Source organism: Ornithorhynchus anatinus, chromosome 4, assembly GCF_004115215.2.
Source record: "Ornithorhynchus anatinus isolate Pmale09 chromosome 4, mOrnAna1.pri.v4, whole genome shotgun sequence".
Classification (NCBI taxonomy): Eukaryota; Metazoa; Chordata; class Mammalia; order Monotremata; family Ornithorhynchidae; genus Ornithorhynchus; species Ornithorhynchus anatinus.
Genome location: NC_041731.1, coordinates 110,390,339 through 110,411,212, shown reverse-complemented (window position 1 = coordinate 110,411,212; position 20,874 = coordinate 110,390,339). Strand labels below are relative to the sequence as shown.

Sequence of the window (20,874 nt, the reverse complement as noted above, 5' to 3'; positions counted from 1 at the left end):
CTTTGTTCCACTAGTGCTCTTGACTTAACTAATTTAAACAAGTTATTAGCGTACGACTATGAGTGAGTAATGAGTGCATTATACGGCCCTGCAATGTGGTTAAGCTATTCCCACATAGCACAACTATTAAAAAGATTTTGTTAAATATCAAAAGCTGAAATACAGCCAGGAAAACAGTCAAGCCACATGACTGTGATGTTAAAGGTTAATTCAAGAATGAAAAGGATAACCAGGAGGCTTGATTAATTTCCTAGCTCAACTCTTACTAAGGGAAATTAAGTCCCCAGATCCAAATTGTTTTCTGTAGCAGATAGGTCAGAGTTTCTGCACTACACTGATGCAAATCCACAGGATATTCAAGAACAAATGGATGAACCAGGTGAACAGATCACCAGGATGGGGAAGCTGCGTAATTGCTAGCAAGAAGGTGAAATCTTCTCTATCTGTTGCCGACTTGTTCATTCCAAGCGCTTAGTACAGTGCTCTGCACATAGTAAGCGCTCAATAAATACTACTGAATGAATGAATGAATGAATCTTCTTGTTAGGAAGTAGCGTGGCTACGTGGAAAGAGCGTGGGCTCGGGAATCAGGGGTCATGAGTTCGAGTCCCAGCTCTGCCACTTGTCAGCTGTGTGACTGTGGACAAGTCACTTAACTTGTCTGTGCCTCAGTGACCTCATCTGTAAAATGGGGATTAACTGTGAGCCTCACGTGGGACAACCTGAGGAGCCTGTATGTCCCCAGCCCTTAGAACAGTGCTCTGCACATAGTTAGCGCTTAACAAATACCAACATTATTAAATCATTTCCCAAAGGCACTGCTCTGGAGCATCGGCATTTGCCAATGTCAAGGCCTGTCTAAAAGAGGTACCCCCCAAAAGTTACACTGGAAACCGGGCCAGTTTAACGCAGGGGCTCCCAGAGCTTCAATCCAGGGCAATAGGAGAGCTTCGACTGATCCCCCAAATCATGCCCCCTCTTGACCTTAACTCTGTAGTCACTGCTTAGGACCCTGTGAAGAGGATACTCTTCCTAAAACAGTGGCTGGCATGGAGCCTGTGCCAGCATGTCTGGCTCTTAAGGGGTCACTCCCCTTTACACTGTGGAATACAGTGCTTTACACATAGTAAGCGCTCAATAAATACTACTGAATGATGGAATGAGAAGGGGTGACACGTTTGGAGTTTAAAAGGCCATTAGGGGATGAGACTAAGTGGATGATAATTATAATAATGGTATTTGCTCAGCATTTTCTATGTGGCAGGCACTACAATAACCATGATAATAATAATTGTGGCCCTTAAAGTGCTTATTATATGCCAGGTACTGTACTAAGCACAGGGGTGGATATGAGCAAATCAGGTTGGACATAGTGGGGCTCACAGTCTCAATGCCCATTTTCCAGATGAGGTAACTGAGGCCCAGCGAGGGGAAACGACTTGCCCAAGGTCACGCAGCAGACGAGTGGTGGAGTCAAAGCCGCCAAGGATCAGCGAGGGAAGCAGCCCTTGTGGAGGCAAGTACGTTTACTCACGGGGTATCCCCTAATCCAGGGCGTCACTATGACTGGATAAGAGAGGGCCCTTCCATCACCATTCTTCCACCCTCACCCAACACTGCCTTTGTTGTCTGTCAGAAAAGCAGGCCACGGGCTAAGTGTGGAGAGCAAGGGGGAAGGAAAAGCGCTTCAGGAAATGCCACTTAGTTACAGCAGAAGTCCTGCTGGCTCCTGCTCCCCGCTCTCCCAACCCCTGACCGAAGGCCAGGGCCACCCATGGGTCTCCGACATCTGTCGCCATTCGGATCAGTGGTACTGTTATGACGCCACCACCTGATCCAGCTCCGGGCCCAAACTTCCATAACGTGCATCATCCTTGCCTGGAAACTATCGCCAGGGTCACTTCTATTCTGGGCAAATAGATTCAATTTATTGCAAAGTTTATATTATCAAGGAATCGGTAGGACCGTTCTATCACGAAGATTAGATAAAATAATGGCAACAAAGGGTAGAGATAATGGCCAACTTTCTCGGTTGGAAAATTCCAAAAGATGGGGTCATCCAGGAACTGGTGCAGAGACAGGTTTTATTTAGCATATTCATCAACAGTCTAGAAGAGAGAGTGCAGTGAAATGTCTCAAATGTGAAGAGTGGGGTCAACGGTGTCAAATACAAATTCTTTATCAGCTTTGAAACACTCTGTCAGCTCTTCCCCTCTACTTCACCTCACTGATTTCCTACTACAGCCCAGACTGCACTCTTTGCTCCTCTAACCACACCTACTCACCGTATTTCAATCTCATCTGCCTCTACGCCACCTCCTCGTCAACGTCCTCCTCGTTTTTATCCAACAGTTCATCATTGTCCCCATCTTTAAAGCCTTACCCCCCCCCAAAAAAAAATCACACCTCCCCCAAGAGGCCTTCCCCCCAGCTAAGCCCTCATTTCCCCCTCCTCCCTCACCCTTCTAAAATTGTCTCTGCACTCAGATCTGTACCTTTTCAGCTCTTGATAGTCATCCCACAGCACTTACAGACACACCCGTAACTTTTTATGTCTGCCTTCCCCTTTAGACTGAAAGCTCCTTATAGGCGGGGAATGTGCCGACTGACTCTACTGTATTGTACTCTCTCAAGCATTTAGTACAGTGCTCCGCACAGTCGGTGCAGCACAGTCGGTGCAGCACTGTTTAGTGGCTAGAGCACGGGCCCGGGAGTCAGGTGGTCATCGGTTCTAATCCGGGCTCTGCCACTTGTCTGCTTGGGTGACCTTGGGCAAGTCACTTCACTACTCTGTGCCTCAGTTACCTCATCCATCAATTGGGGATTAAGACTGTGAGCCCAATGTGGGACAGGGACTGTGACCGACCTGATTTGTTGAAATATCACAATTATTATTAAATACCATTGACTGACTGGTATTTACTGAGTTCATCCTGTACCCAGGGTGCCGTGCTAAGTGCTTGGGAGAGTGCAGTACAGTACTAATAACCATCGCATTTGTTAAGCACTTACTACGTATCGAGCACTGTTCTCAATGCTGGAGTAGATTCATGCTAGTTGATAAGCATGATCCCTGCAAGTGGGCTGGAAATGAGTGATACCGAGCAAGATTCAGTTGGTTCTGAGACCAACAGCAAGTCCTGGGTGGCTGCTCACTTTTGGAGAAATAGCAACAGTTCACAGAGAGGATAATAAAGGTCAAAGAAAATCGAACCGTAAATGAGATGTTAGCAGGGAAAAAGTCAGGAATGTTGAAAATAACATCCCTAAACATGAGGATGGTTTATAGGGAGGGTGATCCACCAATCGATAGTAATGATTGCCTGCTCACTTTGTGCAGGGCACTGAACTGAGCAATTGGAAAAATACAATACAATAGAGTTGGTAGCCCTATTCCCCTGCCCACAGGGAGCTTCCAGTCTAGAGGCAAGCACACCTTTCCTTTGTGCATCCTTTGGAGGGTCTGTCCGATGTGGGCTGGGCTGGATCTAACCCAGTTCAGCAGTTTAGTCTGTGTTTTATGTCATACAGAGAACAAGCAAAAAAAGCGTTTTCTATGTAGTAATTCAGGTGTCCAAAAAAAAATTCAAAAGCTGAATTTAAATGAGTTTTTATTCACTCATTAAAGTTCAAAAATAATACATTTAGTAGTTCAACAAATGGTTCACAACATTTAGAGATGACAAAGTGTTAAAAGAAAAGTCAAGAAGAACAGGAAAACCCAGGCTGATAGGGCAGGTTCCAGCCAAATGATGGATTACCAAACAATCCAAGTTCAGTCATGAATTCATTTAACTCTGGAAGAAAGCACAAGCCAATTTAATGAACCTAATGTGGTGGGAAACATGTCAGATTCGTGATGCATTCAACAAAAATGGTGAAGCTCTCAGAACTTCACTAAAAGTTTCATGCAACTGACTAAAAAAAACTACGACCTTCTAAAAAAATCTTAAGCACCCCCCCAAAAGTTCAATAAAAATCTGGAATTCCTCTAGATAAATCTAATCCGAATCTTTTGACTAGTAGATGAGATGGCTCCCTAGCAGATTTTCTACCTAGACTCATTAAATTTAATATTTTTATTTAACATTTATTCTCTGGTAGGAGTTTTTCATTCTTACACAGAACACTTCCTATCTTTCAAGAGAGAATTAGTAGAGCTTAAAGTAATTTAAAGCAGATGTTGTAGAATTTAATTTTCAGCTAATGATTGGAAACATTTCTGAAAGTTAAGTTTAAAAAAAACAAAAAAACACTTCAAACAACCCATTAAAACTGAATCAATCATAACTTCTGAGCGCTCACTGCATGCAGAGCACAGTACGAAGTGCTTGGGAGAATACAATACAGCAAACATTCCCTGTCCACAACGAGTTTACAGTCTAGTGGGGGGAGACAGGCATGAATATAAACAAACTATGGATACATACATAAGTGCTGTGGAGCTGGGAGCAGGGAGGAGGAGACATTTTTCTAAGTAATCAGTAATACCTAAACTCAGACTCATGAATACACCCAACTACATTCAAAAAAATCTAATGACGACTCAAAATTTCGATAAGAATTAGCTATAAAATATTTTTTAAAAGCAATAAGATTTCTAGGACCAAAAAAGTTACAAACAACAAACATTAACACAGGCACTGAGGTTCAGGGTTCTAGGCTAAAGGGAGAAGAAAATGTACATAAAAAGTAAACAACAGACCTGCAAGTACATTTCTGCAGGCCTCTGGAACTCACCACCTTCCCCAGATTTTCTCATCCCTTGCAGAGAGGAATTTCCTCTCCTAATCCCCTTCCCCAATTCCACTAGCACAGTTCATCCATCGGCTGGCAGGACGCCAGCGTCCTTCAAAGGAACAAGGACCGGGGAGTACATTTCCACGCACACATCAGATCAGGGGTTTGATGCCTGCCCAAATACACGGCTGGGCTGCCAAAACAGCCCAACTGCCGGCCCAAATCCTGTCACCCTGGGCAGTAATCTGGAAACCGAAGAGTGAATTTCAAGCCCTACTTGCGCTCCCCATCATCCGTCCAAAAGGAGTTTGCAACATTCTATCAAACAGCTCTTTAACGAGGTTGCGGCAAGACAAACACAGTACATCGTGCCAAAAACTTGCAACGGGGTTATTTGGGCCTGATTCTTTTTCAGAAAGTGGCCTTTGGAGACCAGGTGATTCTGGAAGCAGTCCTTCAAATCTCCTGCCTCGCCACGGCTACGCCTTCGGATCATTCTGGACCTTCTCTCCCCATACCCAGGATTACCTTTCTACGTTCTTTCCATTGCTTGGCCTCGTTTCCCTCCTTCCTCGCTTCCTCACTTCCTCCACAGTCCCGCCACATCCCTTTCTCCAGTTCACCCAATATCACCCAATGCCCTGATGAGCCTTGCGCCATGCCCTCCCTCCTTTTCCAAATTCCTCCCCTAATATGCATGTGCCCCTCCCAAGGGGAAATAATAGTGAGAGGAATGGGAAAGATGATGATGAAAGGAGAAAAAAAGTCAAAGAAAGAACAAGGTGGGAGGACAAAAAAACCCCAAGAAATGACCTTTTTCCCCGAAATGCTCCTATGACACTCCTGATTTTACATAGGTGAACACAGTACTCAAAGACAACTAATCTAAATAATTGCCTGACTTCTGTACTCTTGTTAAATTACTCAATGAAAGATGAGACTCACAGACTTAAGTAACGGAATGACACTTTGTGCAGATCTCGTTTCCAGTTTACTAGCCTAATATTACACATAAGAATTGCTCTACTCTGCAACCAGCAGCCATGGACTGAAAACTATGTGTAATTCAGAAACAAAAATGCAGAGTCAGACTGCACTGTTTAAATTATTTTCACTTCTAGAAAACTGTCCTAGCACTAACTAGCGGTTACTAATCTAGAGAGGACTGAGATGACAAGAGCTGCTACTTGGGCATTAAGTCAGATATATAGGCCAATCGTACTTATTGAGTGCTCACTATGTGCTGAGCACTTTCCTAAGCACTTGGTAGACGCATTCTCTGCCCATAACTACCTCAGTCTAATCACATTTTTATACCTCAGTCTAATATTTTTATAGTGAAAAAATAACTGTAATAATAACAACAACAATAACTCTGGTACTTGTTAAGCGCTTACTACGGGCCAAGCACTAGGGTAGATAGGAGTTAATCGGGTCAGAGAGTCCCTGCCCCACGTGGGGCTCACAGTCGCAACCCCCATTTTACAGATGAGGTAACTGAGGCCCAAAGAAGTGAAGTGACTTACCCAAGGTCACACAGCAGCCAAGTGGTAGAGCTGGGACTAGAACCCATGACCTACTGACTCCAGGCCCATGCTCCATCCACTAAGCCATACTGCCTCTTTATACAACATCTATCCAAAATGCATTCAGGTATTACTTCCAGAACTTCCTCCAGCAAATAATCCCGACCGCCACCCCCACCCCCCGAGTGACTTTTTGAAGAGGAAATAAAAGATTTGTGAGTGGGGGTGAACCAGTAATTCTAAGTGGTGATAGCAGCAGGCTCTGGGGTAGGCAACCCCGAATAATACTTGTGGCATTTGTTAAATGCTCCTTCTTTGCTAAACACTGTACTAGGTACTGGGGAAGACAATGTAATCAGGTCAGACACAGCCCCTGTTCCACCTGGGAAGACGGATGGACTGTCTGGAAGACAAATTTTACAGATGGGAAAAGAGGCAAAGAGAACTTTGGTGACTTGCCCAAGGTTACAGAGCAAGTGGAAGAGCTGGGATTAGGACACAGGTTCTGTGTTCTTTCCATCAGTCTCTAAATTTCATCTGCACTTCTGTCTCTGACCCATGGCTCCCAACTTTTCATTAGGCTGAGAAGAATGGTTCAGGCCATGGGAGTTTGGGACACACTCTGGGATAGGAAGAGGAGGACGACAATAGTCAAAATGATGGCATTTGTCAAAAGAGTTTACTATGGGACAAGCACTGTTCTAAGCGCTAGAGTAGATACACACTAATCAGGTTGGACACAGGCCCTGTCCCACGTAGGCTTCAATCTTAATCCCTATTTTAAGGTGAGGGAACTGAGGCAAAGAAGTCTAGTGACTTGCCCAAGGTCACAAAGCAGACAAGTGGTTGGAGCCAGGATTAGGAAGAACGGAGGAGAGGTTAGCATAATTCCTCGAGTGCAGGATGTCCTCGTATCTAGCAAGTGGGAAGGTGCAATTGAAGTAAGAGGCAGTCTCAAGTGCCTTCTTATCTTTCTCTTCCTTCTCCCCTCTTTTACATCTCTGTCTTGCTCCGGCTCCCCTTACCGCTACACACATTTCCTCAAATAACAGCTTCTCCCTTGTTTGGGGGGGTTGCCAAAATGGGGACATTAGGTAATTTTGATTTATGCACTTTTAGAAACGAGGTAAAGTCATTCCATTTCTATTGTAATCCTCACTAACGCTGCTTCTAGAATTCTATGACTGAAATATTTGGTGGAAAGTTTTTGGTTTACCCAAAGTCTACTTTAGTTAAAAAAAAAAAAACCACAACCTAAACCCACCTTTTGCCAAGAAAAAGCTATTAAACCCAGAGGCGATTTATAAGATCAGATACTCAAGAGTTCATCAATCAATAGTATTTACTGAGTGCTTACTACGTGCGGGGTAACCAACCAGCAGTATGAGTGCTTACTATGTGCAGAGCACTGTGCCACGTGCTTGGCAGAGCACGAAACAACTGAATTAGCAGACACTTTCCCTTCCCATAACGAGCTTACCACCAAAAGGAAAAAAGCAAATTAAGCTGGACATAGTCTTCTAAGCACTCGGGAGAGTACAACCGAATTTGCAGAAACGCTCCCTGCCCGTAACGAACTTACAGTCTAGAGGGGAAGACGGACGTTAGCACCAATAAGTCATTTATAATATATACATTTAAAGATACGTACATGAAGTTCACGAAGGGGTCATAAATTTTATCTATTTTTGTGGGCAGAGGTTCCAAGTTTCAAGCACAGTGTAACGAGCCTCGTAACACGGGAATTCAAATGAGGCAACTTCGATGAAAGATAAAGACATAACCTTTCCAGTGTTGTAATTTCTGAAGAATATGCCCCCTCATATAGGCTCTCGGCTTTCTAATCCTGACAGAAGTTGAAGAGGAAATGTCCCAACCAGGGTCGAGATTACTGTTAAGAGCATGGGCCAGAAACCCAGAAGGGTAGAATGTAACCAGCGCCTAACATTCGTTCAACTGTACTTATTGAGCGCAGAGCCCTGTACTAAGCGCTTGGGAAGTACAATTCGGCAACAGATAGAGACAATTCACCTGTAAATGGGGATTGAGACTGCAAGCTCCAAGGGGACAGGGACTGTGTCCAAACCCATTTGCTTATGTCCACCCCAGCGCTTAGTACAGTGCCTGGCACATAGTAAGCACTTAAACACCATCACCATTATTATTAGAAGTGGTAGTGAGTGACACCGTCATTTCATTCATTCAATCGTATCGAGTGCTTACTTGTGGAGACCGCTGTACCCCCACAAGGGGATCGAACGGCAGGTTTCATACAGAAATGCCACAGAGCGCAGGCTCATAAAAGTCTGATCATTCAATTAGAATCTGTGGAGCTCCTGTGTGCAACACACAACCAGCTAAGCACTACGGACTAATCCAACAGAACTAGAGGTCGTGATCGCCGTCCTCAGAGAGTTGACCGTCTTTCAGTCTCCTCTTCTCCAATAACCAAGAGAAGGGAAAGGCTTGAAAGTGATGGGAGAAGAAGGGGTGTGATGGGTCTAAGTCACATTTTTAATGAGTCTGGGGGAGGTGCAATGTATTGCAATAGCGGGACATAGTTGAGGGGATGGGGTGGGAAAAAGCGTGTTTTGTTTCGCTTTGCTGTCCGTCTCCCCCTTTGAGACTGTGAGCCCGTCAGTGGGCAGGGATTGTCTCTACTTGTTGCCGAATCGTACATGCCAAGCGCTTAGTACAGTGCTCTGCACATAGTAAGCGCTCAATAAATACGATTGAATGAATGAAAGCACAGTTGTTTGGGAAAGGGAAGGTTAGGGCTCGCCCGGGAAGGTGGAGGAGCTACCACAGGAGAAGGGGGAAGGGAGACAGGGCTCGGGGGTGCCGAGGGGCTGCAAGTTTTCGGGGAGATGGAGGAAGGACACTTTGGGAGTTGGGGGGAGGAAGAGAGAGCGGAAAGGAAAGAAGGAGAACGCCTGCAGCCTCCACTGATAAATAAATGCTGGCATCTGTTAAGCGCTTACTATATGCCAAGCACTGGGGTAGATCCAAGGTAATCAGGTCATAATAATATTAACAGTGGTATTTGTTAAGCCCTTACTAGGTACCAAGCACTGGGGTAGATACAAGGCAACAGGTTGAAAGAACAATAGTAATAATGATGATCTCTGATAAGTGCTTACTATATGCAAAGCACTGTTCTAAGTGCGGGGGAGGGGGGAGGGGGTGATAGAGGGTCATCAGGTTGTCCCACGTGAGGCTCCCAGTCTTCACCCCATTTGACAGATGAGGTCACTGAGGCCCAGAGAAGTGACTTGCCCACAGTCACCCGGCTGACTAGAGGCAGAGCCGAGATTCGAACCCGTGACCTCTGCCTCCCCAGCCCGGACTTGTTCCACTGAGCCACGCTATTTAAGCGGGTAGATAGCGAGTCATCAGGTTGTCTCCCGTGAGGCTCCCAGTCGTCATCCCCATTTTGCCTAGGAGGGAACTGAGGCCCAGAGAAGTGACGTGCCCAAAGTCAGCCAGCTGCCTAGTGGCGGAACCGGGATTCGAACCCGTGACCTCTGCCTCCCCAGCCCGGGCTCGTTCCACTGAGCCACGCTATCTGTTGAGCGCCTACTGTGTGCAGAGCACTGTTCTAGGCGGCGGGGTGGAGAGCCGGTCCTCAGTTTGTCCCACGTGGGGCTCCCAGTCTTCATCCCCACTTGGCAGGGGAGGTGACTGAGGCCCGGAGAAGTGACTTGCCCGCAGTCCCCCGGGCAAGTTCCACCGAGCCACGCTATTTAATAATAATAATGTTGGTATTGGTTAAGCGCTTACTGTGTGCCGAGCCCTGTTGTAAGCGCCGGGGTGGGCAGCGGGGCATCGGGCGGTGCCACGTGGGACTGCCAGTCTTCATCCCCATTTGGCCGGGGAGGGGAGGGGAGGGAGACCCGGAGAAGGGACTTGGGGGAGGAGCGTCAGGACCGGCCCGAGTGCTCCCCAAGTGAGTGTGTGCCGGGCTCGGGCCCCGCGCCCCCCGCGCCCCCCCGGTGCCCCCGCGAGGCGTCACCCCCGCTCCCGCTCCCGCTCCCCTGCGGCGACACTTGCCTGAGCGCGGGGCCGAACGCGGGGCCGAACGCGGGGCCGAACGCGGGGCCGGGCCGGGCCGGGCCCCGCGGGTGCAGCAGGCAGGCAGGCAGGCAGGTCGCCCGCCCGCCCGCCCTCTTCTCGCGAGATCTCGCCGCCGGACAATATGGCCGCCCTGCCCCTCCCCGCCCCGAGGCCCCGCCCCGAGAGACCCCGGCCCCGCCGCTCCGCGCCCGCCCCACCGCCCCACCGCCCCGAGCCCCTTCCCCGGCCCCGACCGCCTCCTCCTCCGGGCGGGCCGCCGGACCGCCTCCAACCGCCACCCCCCGGCTTCCCTCCCCTACCTGTCACGTGGGCCGAGGGCGCCCCTCCTCCCCCCCCCGGCCCCGTGCGCGTCACGTGCTCCGCTCGGGCGCGCGCCCGCCCCGCGGCCCCGGCTCCCCGTCCCGCGCGCACGCCGCGCGCGCCCTCCTTCCCCCCACGTGATCGCCCATCGCCGCCGCCTCCTCCCCCGCCCCCCCGCGGCTCATCGCGCCGCACAATGCGGGGGGGGGGGGGAAGGGGGGGGCGCCGCCGCCGCCGCCGCCACGTGCCCCCCGGGCCACTCACCTCCCGCGCGAGCCCCCGGCCCCCCGGCCCCGCCGGGAGGAGGCGCGGCCGACGGTTCCCCCCGCCCCGCTACTTGTTGACGGTGCCGCCGCCGCCGAGAAGCCCGGCGCGGCTCGGCGGCGCTCCCAGGTGGCCCCCGCCGCCGCCTCCTCCTCGGCGTCGTCGTCCTGCCACTTCCCGCAGCCCCAGCGGCTCCTTCCGGTGGCGGCCCTCCCTCCCTCTCCCTCCCTCTCCCTCCCCCTCCCTCCCCCTCCCCCTCCCCCCGCTCCCCGGCCCGGCCCCGCTCGCTGCACCGCCTACTGGGCAGCGGGGCCCGCTGCAGCCGCCCCGCCCCCGCCCCCGCCCCCCCCCCCCGGCCCGGCCCGGCCCGGCCCGAACAGCCCCGGGGCGCCCCGCGGCAGGACGAGGTGCGGAGGTTGGCGCGCAGGGCGCCGGGCCCCGCGGCTTCCCTTGCCCCCGGACCCCGCCGGAGCCCGGCCGCGATGACCCCAGGCCGGGGGAGGGAAGGGGAGGGAAGGGGGAAGGGGGAAGGGGGAAGGGGGGGCGGCCGCAGCCACGGCGCCCCCCGGCGGCCGGGAACAGAAGGACGGGCCGCCCGCCGCCACTGCGCGTGCGCGCCCGCTCCCCCCCTTCTCTCTCTCTCTCTCTCTGTCTCTCTCTGTCTCTTTTTCTCTCTGTCTCTTTTTCTCTCTGTCTCTTACTCTCTCTGCTTCTCTCCCTCTGCCTCTCTTTCTCTCTGTCTCTCTCTTTCTCTGTGTATCTCTCTTTTTCTCTGCCTCTGTCTCCTTCTCTGTGAGTGTGTCTCTCTATTTCTCTGTCTCTCTCTCTTTCTGACTCTCTTTCTGTCTCTGTGTCTTTTTCTCTTTCTCTACCTCTCTGTCTCTCTTTTTCTCTCTCTCTGTCTCTCTCTTTCTGACTCTCTCTCTTTCTGTCTCTGTCTCTCTCTGTGTCTTTTTCTCTCTCTCTCTCTCTACCTGTCTCCCTTTCTCTCTCTCTCTTTCACTCTCTTTCTCTCTCTGTCTCTTTCTCTCTCTGTCTGTCTCTTTCTCTCTCTCTCTGTCTCTTTCTCTCTCTCTCTGTCTCTTTCTCTCTCTCTCTCTGTCTCTCTTTCTCTCTCTTTCTATGTGTCTTTTTCTCTCTCTCCACCTCTCTGTCTCTTTCTATCTGTCTCTGTCTCTCTCTCTGTGTCTCTCTCTTTCTATGTGTCTTTTTCTCTCTCTCTACCTCTCTGTCTCTCTCTTTCTCTCTGGCTCTCTTTCCCTCTGTCTCTGTATCTCTTCCTCTCTGGCTCTCTCTCTGTTTCTTTCTCTGCCTCTCTGTCTCTCTGTACCTCTCTCTCTTTTTCTCTCTTTCTCTTTCTGTCTCTCTCTTTCTCTCTCTCTTTCTCTCTGTCCCTTTCTCTCTATCTGTCTCTCTCTGTCTCTCTTTCCCTCTGTCTCTCTCTCTCTGCCTCTCTTTGTCTCTGTCTCTTTCTCTCTGTCTCTGTCTCTCTTATTTTAAGCAGTTACTGGGTGCCAGGCATTGGACTAAGCGATGGGGTAGATATAACTTCATTGGACACAGTCCCTGTCCCCCATGGGGCTCACAGTCTCAATCCCCATTTACAGATTAAATGACAGTGGCAGTCACTTCCACGGCTTCAATTACCACTTCTAATAATATTGATGGTCTTTAAGTGCTTTCAATGATCCAGGCACTGTACTAAGCGCTGGGATGGATACAGGCAAATCAATTTGGGCACAGTCCCTGTCCCCCAGGAGGCTCACAGTCTCAATCCCCATTTACAGGTCAATTGTCTCTATCCGTTGCCGATTGTACTTTCCAAGTACTGAGTACGGGGCTCTGCACACAGTAACCTCTCAGTAAATACAATTAAAGGAATGAATGAAATAGTGTCATTCACTCCCACGGCTTCAACTATCACTTCTAATAAGAATGATGGTGTTTAAGTGCTTACTGTGTGCCGGGCATTGTACTAAAAATTGGTTTGGACACAGTCCCTGTCCCTCACGGGGCTCACATTCAATGCCGTTGAACCCCAAATCTACATCTTCCAGCCGTGATCACTCTCCCTCTCTGCAGTCTGGCATTTCCTCCTGCCTTTACGATATCTCTACTTGGATGTCCTCCAGGCACCTCAAGCTGAACCCATCCAAAACAGAACTCTTGATCTTCCCACCCAAACCCTGTCCTCCCCCTGACTTTCCTATCACTGTAGATGACACCACCATCCTTCCTCTCTCACAAGCCCCTAACCTTGATGTTATCTTTGACTCTTCTCTCTCATTCAACCCACATATTCAATACATCACTAAATCCTACGGGTCCCAGCTTGAGAACATCGCTAAAATCCACCCTTTCCTCTCCATCCAAACTACTAACTCATTAATACAGTCACTTATCCTATCCTGCCTTGATTACTGTATCCGCCTCCTTGCTGATCTCCCAGTCTCCTGTCTCTCCCCACTCCAGTCCATACTTCACTCTGCTGCCCGGGTCATTTTTCCACAGAAACGTTCGGGATGTGTCTCCCCACTCCTCAAGAAACTCCAGTGGCCACCCATCCACTTCTGCATCAAACAAAAACTTCTCACCATTGCCTTTAGAGCAGTCCACCTACCTTGTCCCCTCCCACCTCATCTCACCCCTGATCTACTACAACCCAGCCCACACACTTCGCTCCTCTAATGCTAACCTTCTCACTCTGCCACAATCTTGCTGTCTATCTCGCTGCCGACCCCTCGCCCGGGTCCTGCCTCTGGGAATGCCCTCCCTCCTCAAATCCAACAATTACTCTCCCCACTTTCAAAGCCTTATTGAAGGCACCTCTCCAAGAAGGCTTTCCTGACTAAGTCCTCCTTACCTCTTCTCCCACACCTTTCTGCATGACCCTGACTTGCTCTCTTTATTTATTCGCCCCCCCCCCCCGCCCCGCCAGCCTCACAGGACTTATGTACATATCTGTAATCTATTTATTTATATTAATGTCTGTCTCCTCCCCTAACCTGTAAGATCATTGTGGGCAGGGTATGTGTCTGTTTACTGTTATATTGTACTCGTCCAAGCGTTTAAGTACAGGGCTCTGCACACAGTAAATGTTCAGTAAATATGATTGAATGAAAGAATGGATACAGATGAAGAAACTGAGGCCCAGAGAAGTGACTTGCCCAAGATCATACGGCAGACAAGTGGTGGAGTCAGGATTAGAACCCAGATCCTTCCTACTCCCAAGCCCCCTGCTCTTTCCATTAAGCCTTCCTGTCAATCCATTCACCAGATAATAATAATAATAATGTTGGTATTTGTTAAGCGCTTACTATGTGCCGAGCACTGTTCTAAGCGCTGGGGTAGACATAGGGGAATCAGGTTGTCCCACATGGGGGCTCACAGTCTTCATCCCCATTTTACAGATGAGGTAACTGAGGCCCAGAGAAGTTAAGTGACTTGCCCACAGTCACACAGCTGACAAGTGGCCGAGCCGGGATTTGAACTCATGACCTCTGACTCCAAAGCCCATGCTCTTTCCACTGAGCCACGCTGCTTCTCTTAGTACAGTGCTCTGCACCCAGTAAGCGCTCAATAAATATGATCGAGTGCATAGACAGTAAGCTCATTGTGGTCAGGGAACACGTCTACCAACTCCGTTGCGTTGTAGTTTCCAGAAGCACTCCATAGAGAGCTTTACACCCAGTAAATATTCTAGACTGTGAGCTCACTGTGGGCAGAAATGTGTCTGTTGTTATGTAGTGCTCTCCCAAGCGCTTAGTACTCTGCTTTGCTAAGTGCTCAGTAAATACAGTTGAATGAATAAATACCATTGATTGACGTGCAAGACATCACACTATGTGCTTGGGGAAGAATTAAAGAAAAAGAGGGAGATGCTCCATATAGAAGAATTGGTATACTTTCCAGTGGCTACCCATTCTCACAGTAAACAAGAGCACCTAGCCATTAGGTTCGAGGCAGTCTATTGGCTGTCTCCCTTGTAACTCTTCTGCCATTCTGCTGTCTCCCCGTTTCCAAATCACACTCTTCTCTCCTTCCTGGTTGGCTTTCTCAATAATAATGAGAGTGGTATTGGTTAAGCACTTATTCTATGCCAAACACTGTGATAGTTACTGCTCCTCCTCCTCTCCCCCTCCCCTCAGCACTGTGCTTGTCCGCTCATTTGTATATATTTTTATTACCCCATTTATTTTGTTAATGAGATGTGCATCCCCCTGATTCTATTTATTGCTATTGTTTTTGTTTGTCTGTCTCCCCCGATTAGACTGTAAGCCCGTCAATGGACAGGGACTTTATCTGTTGCCGATTTGTACATTCCAAGCGCTTAGTACAGTGCTCTGCACATAGTAAGCGCTCAATAAATACTATTGAATGAACGAATGAATGATCGAGGTTGGACATATACCCTGTCTACAGGAGGCTCACAGAATGACTAGTTTTGTTGTTGTCTGTCTCCCTCCTTTAGACTGTGAGCCCACAGGGATTGTCTCTATCTCTCTTGTCCCTGAGCCATGGGAAGCGGTGTGGCTCAGTGGAAAGAGCCCGGGCTTGGGAGTCAGAGGTCACGAGTTCGAATCCCAGATCTGCCACCTGTCAGCTGTGTGACTGTGGGCAAGTCAAGTCACTTCTCTGGGCCTCAGTGACCTCAACGCTAAAATGGGGATGAAGACTGTGAGCCTCACGTGGGACAACCTGGTTACCCTGTATCTACCCCAGCGCTTAGAACAGTGCTCTGCACATAGTAAGCGTTAACAAATATCAATATTATTATCTGTTGCCAAATTGTACATTCATTCGTTCATTCAATAGTATTTATTGAGCGCCTACTATGTGCAGAGCACTGGACTAAGCGCTTGGAATGAACAAGTCGGCAACAGATAGAGACAGTCCCTGCCGTTTGACGGGCTTACAGTCTAATCGCGGGAGACGGACAGACGAGAACAATGGCGATAAATAGAGTCAAGGGGAAGAACATCTCGTAAAAACAATGGCAAATAAATAGAATCAAGGAGATGTACATTTCATTAACAAAATAAATAGGGTAATGTAAATATATACAGTTGAGCAGATGAGTACAGTGCTGAGGGGATGGGAAGGGAGAGGGGGAGGAGCAGAGGAAGATGGGGGGAAAAGAGGGTTAAGCTGAGGAGAGGTGAAGGGGGGCGGCAGAGGGAGTAGAGGGAGAAGAGGAGCTCAGTCTGGGAAGGCCTCTTGGAGGAGGTGAGTTTTAAGTAGGGTTTTGAAGAGGGGAAGAGAATCAGTTTGGCGGAGGTGAGGAGGGAGGGCGTTCCGGGACCGCGGGAGGACGTGACCCAGGGGTCGACGGCGGGATAGGCGAGACCGAGGGACAGTGAGGAGGTGGGCGGCGGAGGAGCGGAGCGTGCGGGGTGGGCGGTAGAAAGAGAGAAGGGAGGAGAGGTAGGAAGGGGCAAGGTGATGGAGAGCCTCGAAGCCTAGAGTGAGGAGTTTTTGTTTGGAGCGGAGGTTGATAGGCAACCATTGGAGGTGTTTAAGAAGGGGAGTGACAGGCCCAGATCGTTTCTGCAGGAAGATGAGCCGGGCAGCGGAGTGAAGAATAGACCGGAGCGGGGCGAGAGAGGAGGAAGGGAGATTGGAGAGAAGGCTGACACAGTAGTCTAGCCGGCATATAACGAGAGCCCGTAGCAGTAAGGTAGCCGTTTGGGTGGAGAGGAAAGGGCAGATCTTGGCGATATTGTAAAGGTGAAACCGGCAGGTCTCGGTAACGTATAGGATGTGTGGGGTGAATGAGAGAGACGAGTCAAAGATGACACCGAGATGGCGGGCCCGAGAGACGGGAAGGATTGTCGTGCCATCCACGGTGATAGGGAAGTCAGGGAGAGGACTGGGCTTGGGAGGGAAGATGAGGAGCTCAGTCTTGCTAATGTTGAGTTTTAGGTGGCGGGCCGACATCCAGGTGGAGACGTCCCGGAGGCGGGAGGAGATGCGAGCCTGAAGGGACGGGGAGAGGACGGGGCGGAGACGTAGATCTGCGTGTCATCTGCGTAGAGATGGTAGTCAAAGCCGTGAGAGCGAATGAGTTCACCGAGGGAGTGAGTGTAAATGGAGAACAGAAGAGGACCAAGACATTCCAAGCGCTCAGTACAGTGCTCTGCACATAGTAAGTGCTCAATAAATACGATTGAATGAATGAAGAAGAGGAAGAGCAGGTATCAAATCCCCATTTTACAGATGAGGGAACTTAGGCCGGGGAGTTGTTCTCGATGGTATTTATAAAGCATCTACTATATGCATAGCACTGCACTAAGCAAGTGGGAGAGTACAACAGAGGTGGAAGACATGCTCAAAGTCGTATAGCAGGGAAGTGGCACATCTGGAATTAGAACCCAGGCCCTCTGACTCCCAAATCCGTGATCTTTCCAGTAAGCCGTGCTGCTCACTTCTGTCTCTGACCTGTTGCTCCCTTCTTTTCCCCAAAACATGCAGTCCCTCCCTCTTCAAATTCACTCTCCTAGCAGTTCACATGGCCTCACACCTTCAAAGCCCTACTAAAACCATATCTCCTCCAAGAGGCCTTCTGCAACTACTCCTCCGTTTCCCTCATTTCATTCATTCATTCAATAGTATTTATTGAGTGCTTACTATGTGCAGAGCACTGGACTAAGCGCTTGGAATGTACAATTCGGCAACAGATAGAGACCATCCCTGCCCGATGATGGGCTCACAGTCTAATTGGGGGAGACAGACGGCAGAGCAAAACAGAACGAAACAAAAACAAGACAACATCAAGATAAATAGAATCAAGGGGATGTATACCTCATTAACAAAATAAATAGGGTAATAAAAAATATAGACAAATGAGCACAGTGCTGAGGGGAGTGGGAGGGGGAGGAGCAGAGGGAAAGGGGGTTTAGCTAAGGGAAAGGGGGAGGAGCAGAGGGCGGAGGGGGAGCAGAGGGAAAAGGGGGGAGCTCAGTCTGGGAAGGCCTCTTGGAGGAGGTGAGCTCTCAGTAGGGCTTTGAAGAGGGGAAGAGAGTAAGTTTGTTGGAGGTGAGGAGGGAGGGCATTCCAGGACCGCGGGAGGACGTGGCCCAGGGCTTGACGGCGGGTTAGGCAAGAACGGGGGACGGTGAGGAGGTGGGCGGCAGAGGAGCGGAGCGTGCGGGGTGGGCGGTGGAAAGAGAGAAGGGAGGAGAGATAGGAGGGGGCAAGGGGATGGAGAGCCTTGAAGCCGAGAATAAGGAGTTTTTGTTTCGTGCGGAGGTTGATAGAAAACCACTGGAGGTTTTTGAGGAGGGGAGTGACGGGCCCAGAGCGTTTCTGTAGGAAACATTTGTGTGGGTCTGTACTCCTTGAGTATTTTGAAACATCCTCCCAAGCCTCTCAGCACTTCTGTCCATATCCTAATGCTGCTTCCCATATCTGTAATTTATTTTAGTGTCTCTCTCCTCCTAGACTCCAAACTCCTGGTGAGGAGGGATCATGTCTACCAACTCTATTGTACTCCCCCAACATTTAACGCAAGGCTGTGCACAGCGCGAGTGTTCAATAAAATACCACGATTGATTGATCCATTTAAAGCCCTCCTAAAAAGCCACCGCCTCCAAAGAGGCCTCCTTCCTTGACGAATCCCTCACCTTCCTGGTCATGCCATTCATTCGCTCTCACCCCCAATCAGCCATTTTAGCACTATTGGGGATATCTGTTATTTGCTAAATTGATTGTTTAATTGCTTACTTAAGCTTTGGTCATTTAAGTTTATACCCCTACTCTTTACCCACTCTGTATTTGTCCATTCATCATGTCCATTTTTCTCATCTACTAGATTGCAACCCCCACCAGTGTGGAGAGCGGAGGTAGGATATTTTAGTGAAAGGAGCTAAGGCCCCACAAGCAAGAGCTCTGATTTCTAATCCCCCTTTTGTCAGCGGACTACTTAAGTGAGCAATTCACTTTACTTGTCTGGGTTATTTCCATTTCTGGAACATTATCAGTACATTTTCCTTCTCCTTGAAACATTATCCAACCTTGGCTTCACGGACATGGTCCTCTTCTGGCCCTTTCGCCACTCATTCTCGGTCTCTTTTTGTGATCTCTTCCTCTGCCTCCCATCCTCTAACTGTGGAAGTCCCTCAAGGTTTGGTTCTGGGTCCCCTTCTATTCTCCATCTACACCCACTCCCTTGGAGATTAAGGATTATCCCTTGGATAATCAAGGGGATTATGTCATTCTGAAAAGACAGTGATGTGAAAAGAATTCATGCAGTGAGAAATTGGTGTTCCATTGAAAACATGCTCCGAGAAAAATGCATAGGGAATGATTATATTTTATGCATTATTATATTTATATATAATTATACTATTAGTTATTAATGAGAAGTGGCTCTGAAGTAATCTAAATACTGTAGGTTTAGCCAGGGATTACCATAATCAGTGCACAGGACCATGCCTACCGTACCCTTGTGCTTAATGACACTGTAATTAAAACGGCCTTTCTTTGAAGCCTTCTTCCACTGTCACTCATTTTATCAGGATGTGCCTCTGTTTAGTGTCTCTTCCAGCATCTAGATTTTAATTAGAGACGTAGTGTGGCCTAGTGGATGGAGCACAGATTGTACAGTCCATAGTAAGCGCTCAATAAATACTATTGAATGAATGAACACGGGCCTGGAAGTCAGAAGGACAATCCTTCTAATCCTGGCTCCGCCCCTGGTCCGCCGAGTGACCTTGGGCAAATCACTTCATTTCTCTGTGCCTCACGTACCTCATCTGTAAAATGGGGATTGAGACTGTGAGCCCCTTGTGGGACAAAGACTGAGCCCAACCTGATTGTCTGTATCTACCCCAGCGCTTAGAACTGAGCCTGTCGCTTAACAAAGACCACAATTATGATGTCCAGACCCAAAATTAAATTAATTTATTTACATCGATCTCCATCTTCCCATCTAGACCGAAGCTCACTGTGAACAGGAAATGTGTCTAACAACTTTGTTAGAGAAGCAGCGTGGGTCAGTGGAAAGAGCACGGGCTTTGGAGTCAGAGGTCATGGGTTCGAATCCTGCTCGGCCACTTGTCAGCTGTGTAACTTTGGGCAAGTCACTTAACTTCTTGGTGCCTCAGTTACCTCATCTGTAAAATGGGGATTAAGACTGTGAGCCCCACGTAGGACAACCTGATTCCCCTGTGTCTACCCCAGTGCTTAGAACAGTGCTTGGCACATAGTAAGTGCTTAACAAATACCAACATTATTATTATTATACTCTCCCAAGCGCTTAGTAGGGTGCTCTGCACACAGTAGGTGCTCAATAAATACGACTGATCGATTGATTGATGGGTGGGGAGGTGCTAGGAGATGGGGGGTGCTGAAAGGAGATCAGAATATCACCCAGAGGCAGGAGGCGGAAGCTGACTGTGAACGCGTCATTGGGCAGGGATTGTCTCTGTTGCCGAATTGTACATTCCAAGCGCTTAGTACAGTGCTCTGCACATAGTAAGCGCTCAATAAATATTATTGAATGAATGATGCATGTGGTCAAAAGTTGGATCACTGGGTTGGATCAGTGAGTGAATCCTGAATGCCAAGATCTCAAGGATGAGTGTCTCCTCATCCAAAATATGACATTGGGGGAAAAGCAATTTAGTACAGTGCTTTGCCCACGGTAAGTGCTCAATAAATACGATCGAATGAATAAAATTTTATTTTGTATAATCTATTTTGGCTTACTCTTTCCCTGGCCAGCCTTCAAGTACTAGTGTTGATATTAGTAATAGCCGTAGCTGAAATAGTAGGGATGGTATTCATTGGACGCCTACTGAATGTATCACACTGTACTATGGGGCTGGGAAAGTATAATAAAAGCCTAAGACATGTTCCTGCCCACATGAGATTGCTTCATTTCTGTGTGTTCTTTCAAATGCCCAATAATACTCCGTAACTATTAGGGGTTTAATAAATTCTACTGATAATATGCTCCTCTAATGCCAAT

The 20,874-nt window shown here is 48.8% G+C and overlaps 1 protein-coding gene across 5 annotated transcripts in view; it reads right to left on the bottom strand.

The window, feature by feature from the left end:
* The window catches only part of ZZZ3 (zinc finger ZZ-type containing 3), a 107,039-nt gene extending 96,900 nt beyond the window's left edge, over positions 1 to 10,139 (bottom strand). For 2 of the 5 annotated variants that reach the window (XM_029062861.2, XM_029062863.2), the window contains exon 1: positions 10,047 to 10,139. The gene's annotated coding sequence lies outside the window, so the exon portion shown is untranslated. The remainder of the gene's footprint in view (positions 1 to 10,046) is intronic. The other 3 variants (XM_029062862.2, XM_029062858.2, XM_029062860.2) reach the window with 3 other exon arrangements.
* Between the last annotated feature and the right edge of the window lie 10,735 nt (positions 10,140 to 20,874).